The 11890-nt window shown below is 42.4% G+C and overlaps 1 long non-coding RNA gene across 1 annotated transcript; it reads right to left on the bottom strand.

Annotated features, from left to right (window-relative positions):
- Positions 1–11054: 11054 nt before the first annotated feature.
- Positions 11055–11482, bottom strand: LOC147641089 (uncharacterized). Its single transcript, XR_015268844.1, has 2 exons — positions 11338–11482; positions 11055–11225 (listed from the first exon to the last, which is right to left on the bottom strand). It is a non-coding gene; the product is annotated as an uncharacterized LOC147641089 (long non-coding RNA).
- Positions 11483–11890: the final 408 nt, after the last annotated feature.

Below are 11890 nucleotides of genomic sequence, written 5' to 3' on the forward strand. Positions count from 1 at the left end.
GATTACACCAAAATGGCCGCCGGCCCTAAAACCTAATAGGAAAGTTTGTGTGTGCACTTTTTAAGAAATTTTCATATTTTTCTTTACTTTTTTCCTTTTTCCTTTCACCTTCTCTTTTTTTAGCTTTTTTTTAACTTTTATCTTTTTAACTTTGTTCTTTTATAGTTACGGTTTTTGGTTTCACCACACTACCTGAAAAGGGGTATCAAGGATTTTGATTTTTTTTCCTTTTTCCAATTTGTCTCTGACTTGTGGCCTAAACTTGCCAAAAAACCTATCCACACATTAATTGCGGCCAACCAATCAAGGCTAACGGCAGCTAGTGGACCAATGAAAGGAGTATTAAGTCCAATTAATTTGCATTATTAGTATTAATAAAAACCACAAAAAGGAGCAAAATGCATAAATTAATGTTGTTTGTAAATCCACCCTAAATCGTTGTTTCCCCTCCAATTTCTTTGTATAAGGAGTGAAAATTGGGATAAATCCTATACCCGAAACCCAATTTTGAGGTTTGTTTACTTCGATTGATTCAATTTATAGCCCAATTTTTTGTTTCTTTTCTTTTCTATGAATGTATGAAATGTATAGAAAAACTGAAATATGCAAAAATTAAAAGACACCCTAGATAAAAACATTCATTCCATAAGCTAAACAGAAATTGCAACAGAAACCACATAAATTGCATAAATTAAAATGTGCCCCACATAAATTGAATTCCCTAAGCTAATAAGAAATTGCAATAGAAATTTATAAGAAATTGTAACAAAATGTAACCATAATGCAGCAAAATGTACCATTTGTTGGGGGCTTTCTTCCTAGTTCATTCTTGAATCAAAAACAAAAATCTCATGAAATTAAACCATTCAAAATGCACTATGATGGAGTTGTTCACAGCGATGCCACTTATGGGAAACCTTAACACCAGGGGAAGGGTGTAGGGTGCAACCACATGTTGTGGGGCTTTGCCCTTCAGCACTATAGCTCAATCGAGAAACCAACAAGTCTTGGCCTAGCACACAAGTGCACGGTCGGGGTGTGTCACTCACCTGCTGAATGAAGGTCCCCTGGGATTCTCATAGGTAGTGTTGTTTGCCCATGTTGTTTGCCCATGTAGCCACACCTGAAAGCTCCACTCCGCCGCCGCTATTGCACTCCAATACAAGCTCGATCCTCTCTCTCTCTCTCTCTCTCTCTCTCTCTCTCTCTCTCTCTCTCTCTCTCTCTCTCTCTCTCTCTCTCTCTCTCTCTCTCTCTCTCGAAGATTATCAACCTAACCATCGAGGAGGAACAAAGAAGAAAGACAAGGGAACTTCATGTGCGGATCGGGGGTCTTAAGGACAGTGACAATGTAGAGGAGGAAGCCAAAGATTTATACACACGCATGGGCATTTCGAGGCCTACACACACGGGGGCTTGGAGAGTGGGCAAGAAAGACAAGAATGGAGGAGAGAGCTCAAAGGAGAGAGCTCTCATTTTACGCTTTCCCACCTTGGAGTCCAAGAAGGATTTCTTGGCCAAGCACTCTGCCCTTAAGAAAACGGGCATCTTTTTAGGAGATGACCTCACCTTGGCACAGCTAGCACATATGAGGGAGTGACTGCCGGAGATTAGGGCAGCCAAGGAAAAAGGGAAGCTAGCATTTTACAGAGGATGCAGAGTGGTGATACTAGAGAGACGCACCACACCTGACGGTGCGAGACCTATGGGACCAGTCTGAGACTTGCAGTATAGAACTTCAACGGAGTATTGAGACTAGATGTGGGGGCCTTTGAGGAGAGCTTCAAAGATAGGGACATCATCTTCTACTCAGAGACACATCAAGCCCCAAGCATCACATTACCGAGAGTGGCAGGATACAGATGGGAGACGACTTGTAGACAGGAGGCCCGTTCGAAGCATGGTGGTCGCGGATTTGGAGGAGTTGCAGTTCTCTTTAGAGAGGAGCTTCAGCCACTCATCCATGTTATGCGCCGTGATGAGAGCGAAAGGTACATGTGGGTCAGAGTGAGGGCAGATGAGGGTAGACCCCTATACATTGCTATATGTTACTTTCCACCCAGCACATCTCATTATGCAACACCCAAGGGGCAATCTCCATATATGATTCTAGATGAGGACATATGGCTGTTGTCCAGGGAGGGAGATGTTATCATACTTGGGGACTTTAATGCTCGAACGGCTTAGTACCAGACCTCCTTCTTTGACACTTCTTCGGAGGAGATGTTGAGAGAGATAGATGTGGAGGAGATGTGTTTGACCCGGAGATCACAGGATGAGGTGGAGTGTACTGAGTATGGGAGACACCTCTTGGAGATGGGGACTGCACATGGGCTGGCCATTTTAAATGGCCTAGAGAGGTATCTACTTTCCAGTGGCTTTACTTGCTTTCCATACAGACATGGGGCCAGCACAATGGATTATGTTTTAGCCTCGCCAGCCTTCATCCCGAGTATCCAGGATTTTGCGATTGGCCCTAGGCCCATCAGAGTTACGGTGGATCATGCACTTCTCTCCTTTACGGTACCCGCCAGGTTGGGCAGTAGAGAGACTGATGGAGTATACACCACAGAGATCTACAGCTTGTTGAGTGCAGAGGATCCACAGAGGCCATTATCAGAGCTCACACAAATCCTGACAGAGGCTTTATATATAGCTACAGCGACGGCCTTCCCACACACGCAGCCCACAGTACGACCACGTCCTAGGAGCATGCCCCAGAATAGTTGGTATGATGATGACTGTAAGGAGCTCAGAGCCCGACTACAGAGAGAGGTGGTCACAGGTGTTACTACATATATACAGTCACACATCATCTTCCGATCCCTCATTGGGCGGAAGAAGAGAGCATTCTTAGCTCGGCTGGAGAGAGACATCTATAAGTTGTTTTTGAGTCAGGATTCTGGGGAGGCCTAGAGATTGCTTAGAGTGCACCCCTCATTGGGCGGAAGAAGAGAGCATTCTTAGCTCGGCTGGAGAGAGACATCTATAAGTTGTTTTTGAGTCAGGATTCTGGGGAGGCCTAGAGATTGCTTAGAGTGCACCCCCCCGCCTCCGGCCATTACCTCTCCAAATACTTGGGCGAGTATGCAGCCTCCCTCTACACAGTACCAGAGCAGCCACCACTACCGAACCCTCCAGAGCCTTGTCCACCCACTTCCACCTTCTTCACAACAGAGATGGTGAGGAGGGCCATCAACAGATTGCATACAAGGAGGGCATAAGATCATGAGGGCATTGTAGCCGAGCATTTCATACATGCTAGAGATATGATTGCAGACTTGCTAGCTCTCATGTTTAATAGAGCCATGTGTGAGGGGTTTCCTGGGACTTGGAGTACTTCCACGATTGTGCCGGTACTCAAGTCTGGAGATCCGAGCCTGCCGACTACCTACCGCACCATTATGATTGGTCACTCGCTAGCCAAGCTATATGCCTCTATTCTTAAGTAGGAGTTGAGCAGATGGGCAGAGAGACAAGGGGTCCGAGCTCAAGGACAGGCCGGTTTCAGGAGGAGATTCTCTACTTTGGATCATATCTTTACCCTCAGGGCTATCATTGAGGAGGGCAGAGCACATGGGAGGAGGATCTACTGTGGCTTTGTGGACTTCCGAAAGGCCTTTGACACACTGCCGAGAGCTAGACTGATGCACAGGCTGCAAGACTTGGGGGTTCCATGTGAGCTCATTTGGGGTATTATGGCACTTTATGAGATAGTAGTTGGGCAGGTGCGGACTTCAGAGGGTCTCTCCCAGCCACCAGTACACTCCACTGTAGGGGTGAAACAAGGCTGCCCGCTCTCTCCGACTCTATTTGGACTATACATTGATGAGATCTCTGATTATATTGGGACACAAGGGGACAAAGGAGCCCAATTGGCTGGCACTTGGATACCTCTGCTCTTATATGCTGATGATATTGTGCTTATTGTAGACTCACCAGAGGGTATGCAAAGGCACTTGGATACTTTACATGCTTATGCATAGGACAGTGGGCTCTCAGTTAACCTTGGTAAGACCAAGGTTATGGTGTTTAACACTACAGCTCAGTGGGTCTGGAGATCAGCGCGCCTATTTTCACATATGGGCAGGAGACAGTGGAGTATGTTGACTCATACACATATCTTGTTCAACTGGGCCCACATTTTCCATGAGGGGGGCAGCAGAGGCCAGATTGACTAGAGGATATGCAGCACTAAGAGGTCTAGAGAGGATGTGCTCACAGCAGGTACAGTTTCAGGAGCCACACACTAAGCTGTGGCTTTTTGACACACTGGTCACGTCAGCTATGTTATATGGAGTATAGATCTGGGAGCCTAGCCTAGATCGTCACAGTCAATCAAGACGCACATACGATGGATGGAGATCAATGGAGAGACCACTTGTGTCCATGATCTCCAGGATGATTCGGGCTAAGGCCTCGGTACCCCATGAGATTATCGAAGCCGAGATGGGAGCACCACCGATCGTAGTCGAGGCTCTTGCCAGATCGGTGTCCTTCATTCATAGCACTTGGGAGCTTCCCCAACACCAGTATGCACGACTTGCTTTAGAGTCCTCTCATCAGCTAGCCACATGGAGGGAGACACTTCATGTTGGTATATGCACAGATAGCATCCTGGTTTGAGCTCCACGGGTTCAGTTTAGACAGACTTCCACCCTTCCAGTACTCTCTGGAGACACCCTCTCTCACCTTGACACATTTCGAGATTAGTAGAGTCATCAGACACAGGACCTCATTCAGTTGGACACTAGGAGGACATGGCTAGAGCCCTCATAGGAGTTGGGGATGAAGATGGCTTTCTATAGAGACCATCTTCTCTGCACCACTGAGGATGGCTTTATACTTGGACCGAGCTACATGGATACCCATCTATCTCATGGATTGAGGTGCGCCATTGGGCAGATCCGCACCTCTTCACATCAGTTAGAGATAGAGACAGGCAGATTTAGAGGCATACCTCCAAGGACAGGATTTGGCAGATTTGTTGGATAAAGCCAGAGACGGAGGAGCACTACATCTGTCGTTGCACAGCATATTATGAGATTCGAGGGCGCTACCATTGCCTTTTTAGAGAGGGATTTGGACCACTCGCTAGAGTCATGGACTATTGTGATCACCAATGCTTGGGTTTTTATCTCCTGGGGATCTGCAGGCTTAGAGAGTCCATTATCAGGAGGAGCAGACGCCCGACTGGCAAGGAGTCCACACAGAGACAGATTACTGACTTCTTTAGAGGGATTATCCGGGAGGACACACACGACAGCCCAGCAGTGGGCACCCCGTGGAACTCTAGTTGAGAGAGCTATCCAGTTGGGTAGATCCAAATGCCCGAGGGTTTGCAAATCCTCACATTGGAGACGGTGCCTACACCGGAGGATTCAGAGCATCATTGCGAGGCATCGGGCTCGTTTGACCAGGCATCTCACTATGGCAGATATCCAGGCCATCCAGCAGAGACCCATGCTAGAGCTCCTAGGATGATTACGACTCCAGCCATATACTGTTGTACTCACTGTCACTTTTGTACTCCCCCATATTCATGTATTCATGTATCCATGTACTCATGTACCCCATTTTGACTAGTAGCATTAGCTTCCCACTCTCCCTAGTTGCTGCTTTCGGATGCTCCCTACTGATGTATTGTAGGGCTAGATACTTGGCTAGATACTTACCTTCAGTTCTTTCTTTTCTTTTCCAGACAGTGTATCAGATGTCACATGGTTGTAACTTTGGTCTCATAGGTCACTTTGGCCTTTTGAAGACGTTAATATAACATTTCATTTTATTTCTCTCTCTCTCTCTCTCTCTCTCTCTCTCTCTCTCTCTCTCTCTCTCTCTCTCTCTCTCTCTCAGACAATAGAGCACACAAGAGCTCAACACACACAAGAGATAAGCAATGGAGGAGAGAAAAAGAGCACGCACTTAGATTACGCATAAGAGTGATTGGCGAGAGTTACAATTTTCCTTTTATGTGTGGCTTTAGGGGTTTACACTCTTAGACAGCCAAAGGTCCTAGGGCTCATTCAACCACTCTAGCGTGTGCAACACCCAAACATAGAAGAATTGAAACTAGGTTTCGTAGTAAAGCTGCTTCAATAAAACGGGCTCCTGTGGAGAGTGAGACTCAAGCTTGCACTATGTGCACTTATTTTTATGTGTACTATAGAACACTTGTGCCTAGTGGTATATCATAAGAGACATGTCCTATTTGTTGTAAATGTGGTTCTTGGGCTATTTGCTGATCATGGTTTTGCTTGGGATAAACCTAACTCACGACCTACACCAAATGTTTGAAATATTGTGGCATCGGACATGGTTTGACCGCTTCTTGTGGGAGCAAACTTTGAGCTTCCAGGTCTTGCTCCCGCTCCTTCACTCGAAGTGCACCCAAAAATAGGGCAGTTGAATGCCTTCTTCCTAAATTTAAGGTGATCTTAATATAGCCAGTTTTGGTGAATCTAGAGTTTGGAGGCCCGAGGCAACTCTTATTTCGAGGTATTCCATTGTTTCTCTACTTAGGTCTAAGTTTCATTGGCTCATTTTTTTACAAAGCTCCTCGCTAGAGATGGAGGAGTCTAGTCTTCTTAACTAGGGAGCATTTTGCTGAGTGATGGTTGTTTGGCTAGGTCAAAAGGCTTTGTGGGTTTGAGGAGGTTTGGTCTGCTGCACTGTAATTGATTATATTGTTTCCAAAAATTAATCTAGATCGGGTTCGCATCAAAGGTCCTTGGTGTCTCTAGATTAGGTCTAAGAATGATCTTCAACAAGGTTTTTTAAATAGGGTTTTTTTCTCTTTTTTTTGTGTGGTTTTTCCTTCTTCTTCTTTTTTTGCTGTTGCTAAGTTAATGTATATGAGTTCATGCCTCTAGACTTAGGTCTCAAGGCTGACGTCTACAAGCCCATGTCTATAGGCTGACATTTCTGGGCTCGTGTATGCAAGTTCACGTCTCTAGGCTCACATATACAGGCTCACGTCTTTTTTATATAAACTCAGCTCATATATTTTCCTTGTATGAAGTAAGTCTACTTGGGACACAAAAATCTAGGAATTGGGCCTATGACAAGGTTGGTGTATAATTATTAAGCAATAATTATACTTAATTTCTCAATAATTACGAAGGACAATAATTTTTCTTAGAATTTGTAGCTAGTATAGATTGTATGACAAGAGAATCTTCAAAGGACATGGATAGATGTGTCCATATGGGTCTTTATGGGCATACTAAGTCCGTACTATAGTAGGTATACCTATCTCTAGACTTATCTCTATAAATTTACGTGTTTAGGCTCAGTCTCCAGGATCATGTCTGCAATCTCACACGTGTGTAGATTTATGTCTTTTTGCACACGGGACTGTGGACTCACATTCCCTACGCAAGGGCTTGTTTAACATGATTTTTGATGGTTTTGTGATTTTTTAAGACTTGATCAGATGTACTTAATAATCTTAATCTTAATTAATGGTTATGATTGAACTAATTAAGTGTTTTTTAAATTGTTTTTAGATGATTTCGCATGCTTTAACTCTATCAATTCAACAATTACATGAATAAATTATGAAAAATATGAAATTCATGAATAAAAATTGATAATTTCACTCTAATTCAATCTAATGGAGCTCAATGCTCATGTTTTCAGAGTGGATCCCACTCATAATCACAATTGCTAAGCTAATTCTTAGATCAAGGTAATGAAATCTAAGCCTCTTGGGATCGAATTGCATGCAAATCACAAAAAACAAGATTTTGTTCTACTAATAATTGAAAATAGAATGCCCTAATGTAAAATAAACTTCAAATCAAAATTAAACATACAAACAAACACATCAAATGATCCAAAATTGCATGTTTTTTGGAGTATGATTTCCTAATCAACATTGGGCAATATTGGGTGAGCCCAATACCTTGGAATGGCCAAAAAAAAATAGAGGTAAGTCCTACGCTAGTCTCCTAGAAGCGGCACCAAATATGTTCAACTCAAGAGATTACCTTAGCCTTATTGAAACATGTGTTGTTGGGGTTTTGCCTTAGAGTTTTCCGTCTCGCATCCCCACTCTATTGTCACACCGAAATTCTCCTTTAACGAAGGGGTGAATGTGGAGCTCTCAATGCCTAGATGAGGGCAAGAAGAGATGGTCCTTCGTGATGGTTCTCTCTCACAAAAAAACAGGGGAGAAAGAAGCTAATCAAAGAGGAAAACCTACAATCAAACCTATTCAATTATGTATCCATCTAGCAAGCATGAATTTAAAAGCATAAAAGCAAGCAAGAAGAGGGAAGAAAGAGAGCTCACAAGTAAACGATTACAAGGGAATGATTGTCTTGCTTATTGTCAAAAATGACTTATATAGAAGTGACTAGTGTTCACACTAAGTTGGCCAAACCTAAAAGTGATTCACCCTCTATTACTAGTTTTAAGCAAGCATGTACACTAAGTCCGTAAACTTTTCATATTTAATATTAAGCTCATGGTAAGGCTGCTTTATATGTTATAGTGTCGTTATGTTTCTCCGTTTGCGTAGGTAAGATTGCAAAGTGCCTTACGATAATAAGTCGGGAACATGAAACCATGTTAACCTACGAGATGGTTAACAAGAAAGGTCATGAAAGTCCTAAATAGGCCCTCTTGGCATGACAACTACGTACACAACCTATCTACACATAAGCCTTGGATTTGTTCTCAACCTTCAGACTTAAACTAGCAAGAAGGGAGAATCAGATGTTGGTCCGAGAGGATCCAATCTATGGATAAAAACTAGCCTACACTAGGCAGCTCTGTGACCAGACCATGGGCACCATTGGACAGAGGAATGGACACTACATTCCAAAAGTAGCTCCTATATGCTACTGAGAAGCTCGCACAATGCTGCTAAAACTCTTCTCTAGGTGATCTGATTTCCTCAACAATCATTCATAATGTGTTATCAATACAAAAAACTAGAAAACTAATTGCTTCCAAATATATTAGCCTGGCCACATTAATGGTAGGGGAGGGGGGGTCTCCAAAGCTTACATGAGCTTCATTTGCCCAAGGGCTAGCCTGCTCATGGCCTCAAATGGCCTTTCCTTCCTCCAAGCAACGTCCACAAAGCTAAGAAAAAGTAATCTCTCCCTTGAATACAAAGACTATGTTAATGGTGGTGAACGAGTGGATATAATACATAGAAATGACACTTACGAGAAGCTCTAAATAGTTTGTAATGCAGTTTATATAATAACCAATTGGATTCTGTTTTATTATAAAAAAAAGTGTGTTTTTCATTATGTTTTGTATTCAATGTATAGGGCACCAAAATATATTTTTTACATTTCCATTAAATACATTACGTGAGTTTTTTAAAGAATAAGAGTGTTTTTCTAAGGTTTCATTTCAATATGTAATGGTGAATGCTTGAAAAATTCAATGCAATCATGACCCTCCTTGCCCTTTCTATTTGCATGCAATTCATCCATATCCTTTCTATTTAAAGTCTCACAATTTATTTAGTATGTAATGATTAATGCTTGAAAAAGTCAATGAAATGATGACCCTCCTTGCTCTTTCTATTTGCATGCATTCACCCATATTCTTTCTATCTAAGGTCTCACAATTCTCTATAAAAAGCCTCAAAGGGCTCATTCTATAAGTAGAGGGAGGGAGAAAGGAGGAGGAGAGGGAGGGGCTGGGGCTGGGGCTGGGGGACTAACTTCTAAGGTTGTATTAATTAAATGCCACGTTAGTGGCATTTAATCAATACAAATCAAAAAGTTGTGTGAATATGCAATTTATATAATAACCAATTGGTTTCTTGCTTGTTATAAAAAAAGTGTATTTTACATCTAGCATCTTTTTTTTTCTCAATATTTCTATGTAAATGCAAGAAAATAGCATTAGTATGCATGTATTGGTACCACAACCATGAATACTAGGACAAGTTGACCTGACTTTAAATAAGTGTACTAATATTATCATTATTGATGATAGCAAAGTAGAGCTTGGGAGAAAGAGGTGCACCTGTGAAATTTAGTTGATTCTTACTTTATGTAGAAAAATTGTATAGTAATGTAACTTGATTTCTAACTTAGATGCATCATGCTTTCTAGTTGCATCTAATTGGTTTTTAGAAGTGTTGAATAATGGATTACAATTAATTCTATCATTGTCTACCACGACGGGCTAGATACAACCTCACCTCATATAAGGGTGAGAGACAAATGATGAAAGGGGAAGAGATGCTTCTCCTTCGGCTGGCCGCTCTGTGAGGAGAAGGCTATCTCATGGGGGGTAGGTGGTGTAATTCCAAATGGGGTCACCGCCTTTCTCCGCGAGGAAAGGGCCAGGCCTCCAAAGTCTCAAGAAGGCTTCTCGCCGCTTCCGCATGCGGTCAAATCGATGGGATTTTTTCCTCTTATTTTTTAAAAATCCAAGATTTCTTTTTTCTCTCCTCGCGCCTTTGTTGTCCATGGTTAATATGTAATAATAATAGATTTTTAAAAATCTAGGATTTCTTTCTTCTCTCTTCTCCTTGTGCCTTGTTTGTCCATGGTTAATATGTAATAGATGGTGAAGATTAAGAGAGACACTGAATTCACAATCATATACAAGTATACAAGAAAATTGAGTCCCTGTAGAAGTGCAACAAAGACTCGTAAAAAGAGCGCACGCGCGTGCGCACAAAATCTGCATGTCCAAATAACACACAAAAGTGCGACCTATTTTTCAACTTCGCAAGATAAGTCCAATAGGTGATATATTCCTACTAACACTATTGACAAGATTTTGTAAGTGCATTGCACCAGATTCCTATTACATGAACAGCTTTTTGGGTAGTAAAATGGGCTTGTCACTAATCTTTTCCCAACAAAAAGGGCAAAAGCCTTTCATGTTGAAAACCTTAGTGGCACACTTTATACATATTCTTGCATGACCACATGGTCTGAAGACATCACGATTATCTTCATTGATAAGATCCATGCACAAACCACATTCGCAAGCCTGTGTTAACAACGAACTATGAAGAATGAGTGAAAAACAGCCTTTAAGGAGCTATGTTAGGCATGTCAAGAGGCATCCCATCAATACAAGTGTGTACAAAGGCAGGGTTTTGTGACTCATTTAACCTCTTCTTCTTCAAGCTGTTCTTTTGCTTGTTTTGCTACTTCTCCTTCTTTCTTGAAAATCTCTTGCTTTATCAGCCAATCTTGCAGCAGCTTCTCTCTCTCTTCTTTTGCCTCCTCCAAAAGCTGAAGACAAACACTCAAGAAAGACAACCCACTTTCATGTTCAAGACTACATCTTGCCTTAAAACCACACTTGTGAAGAGAAAAGCTCTCAATGCCAAAACACATTCATAACCTGCATCATTTCATTGTGTTGCTTCTCCTGTAAATCTGACTCCTGTTCATAGGCTTTTTGATTGAAATCAGCTTCAACTTTAGCCATATCTGCCATAAAAATATCCTTCTTTTCCATAACCTTGAGCTCTCTCGCCAAAGCCTTTTGAGTCCTTTAGAAGAATGGAGAGAAAAACACAATGTTATGACTCTCTCTCTCTCTCTCTCTCTCTCTCTCTCTCCCTCCCCCTCTCTCTCTCTCTCTCTCTCTCTCTCTCTCTCTCTCTCTCTTGGACTCTGGAAAGTGCTGGATAGCTCTCGAAATGTTGGACCCTAAGACCCAGTGGCTAAGGATGGCTCTGGAAAGCGTTGGATAGCTAACGATGGCTCTAGAAAGCGTTGGATGGCTCTGGAAAGCGTTGGATAGCTAACGATGGCTCTAGAAAGCGTTGGATGGCTCTGGATGGTTCTAGAAACGTTTGACCCGAAGACCCAATATGACTCTGTGATTCGAAGACAAAGATTGTACTTTTGAGATTGGCTTCTTTTCAGGTATTTGAGATGCTCCATTGGCT

Source organism: Cibotium barometz, chromosome 2 (assembly GCF_041138505.1).
Source record: "Cibotium barometz isolate CiBa-2024 chromosome 2, ASM4113850v1, whole genome shotgun sequence".
Lineage (NCBI taxonomy): Eukaryota > Viridiplantae > Streptophyta > Polypodiopsida > Cyatheales > Cibotiaceae > Cibotium > Cibotium barometz.